This window comes from Haliaeetus leucocephalus, unplaced genomic scaffold, assembly GCF_000737465.1.
Source record: "Haliaeetus leucocephalus isolate CR32 unplaced genomic scaffold, Haliaeetus_leucocephalus-4.0 Scaffold656, whole genome shotgun sequence".
Taxonomy (NCBI): Eukaryota; Metazoa; Chordata; class Aves; order Accipitriformes; family Accipitridae; genus Haliaeetus; species Haliaeetus leucocephalus.
In genome coordinates, this window is record NW_010973092.1 from 6,355,312 (window position 1) to 6,356,627 (window position 1,316).

The window sequence follows — 1,316 nt, forward strand, 5'->3', positions numbered from 1 at the left end:
AATATTGAATTTGATATTCCTACTGAATACCTCCTATCTGCTGCAACAGGCTGCAGCCCACAGACCACACAGGAGCTGGCTTTAAACTGGGTAGTTCAGATACAACTTTCCATTTAACTGTTCTCAGCTGGAGCAGCTCAGATACAACTTAAAAGTGGTATTACTGATAGAGTAACAGGAGTCCACTTTCCTCACCGTGGGGGCTTGTTCATTGCCATCCCACACTGCTGTACGTACACAGCAGGAGATGGGGACTCCCGCAGTTTAATCTTGCTCTGACAGTTACTCGTGTGGTCCCATGCAAACCCATTACCTCCTTCGGCCTTTCCTTCCCAGTCAGTACAGCAGGGACAGTTATTGCTGCATTTCCCTGTGCTTCTGTACTTGTTCAGATGTATAAATGTTGAGCGTTTACACCATATTTCACCTCTACAGAAACACATTATGTTAATTTTGGAAAGACAGCATGGCTTAAAGCTTCTGATATAACACAAGGCCTTTAAACAAGAGGCTGCCTGAGCAGCACTACCATGTGCTAAACACATTGGAGCTTGTGTCACTTTCTGCAGTTTTCTTAAACCCTCAGTTTGTATCTGAGCAAAAAATACCAGACACCCTGAATTTTCCGAATAGGCAGGAAAACTTGAAGACCCCTTCTGAGGAGCCAAGGAACGAGCAGACAGACACAAAGGTGACTTTGCTCTTTAGTACCGTGGTGCTCTTGCACTGGGACAGGCAATGGCCTCCCCAGACAGACCTCCCGGGTGAGCCCCCCCCAACCCCCCGCCATCTCCAGCTGCACAGGCGGGACGAGGGCTCTCCTCCGCCCTTCCCCGCGACCGGGCCGCTTGGGGCGCCACCGTCCCCACCGCGGGGCGGCTGTGAGGCAGCGGGGGCGGCCGTGAGGCGACTGAGCGCCAGCGCTGCCTCAGCCCCGTCCCGCCGCCCTGTCAGCCACCGCAGCGCCCCTGGCCGGAGATCCGTTGAGTGCCCGCCCACATTTCAACGACCTCCCCTCAGCGAGCCAATCCCCCGACACTTCCTGCAACCCCACCAACCAATAACAGCGCTCCACGAAGGGCAGCGCCGTTGGGGCGTGTTTTGAGGCGGGCGGGTCGTCGAGCGGCGGCGGTGTTAGCCAATCAAAGTGCCGGATCGGCTGCGGAGCGGGTGGGCGGGCGCGCTCTCCGCCAATGGGAGAGGCGGAACGAGGTGGGCCGGGGGCGGTGCTGGGCGCGCGGTAGATAGGCGGGCGGCGGCGCTGGGCGCGCGCGGACACGTGACGGAGGTGAGGGGCGGCTGGGGGTGGCGGACGG

The 1,316-nt window shown here is 57.8% G+C and overlaps 1 protein-coding gene across 2 annotated transcripts in view; it reads left to right on the top strand.

The window, feature by feature from the left end:
• The first annotated feature begins 1,225 nt into the window (after positions 1-1,225).
• CANX (calnexin) overlaps positions 1,226-1,316 on the top strand; it is a 19,847-nt gene continuing 19,756 nt past the window's right edge. For both annotated transcript variants that reach the window (XM_010578908.1, XM_010578909.1), the window contains exon 1: positions 1,226-1,288. The gene's annotated coding sequence lies outside the window, so the exon portion shown is untranslated. The remainder of the gene's footprint in view (positions 1,289-1,316) is intronic.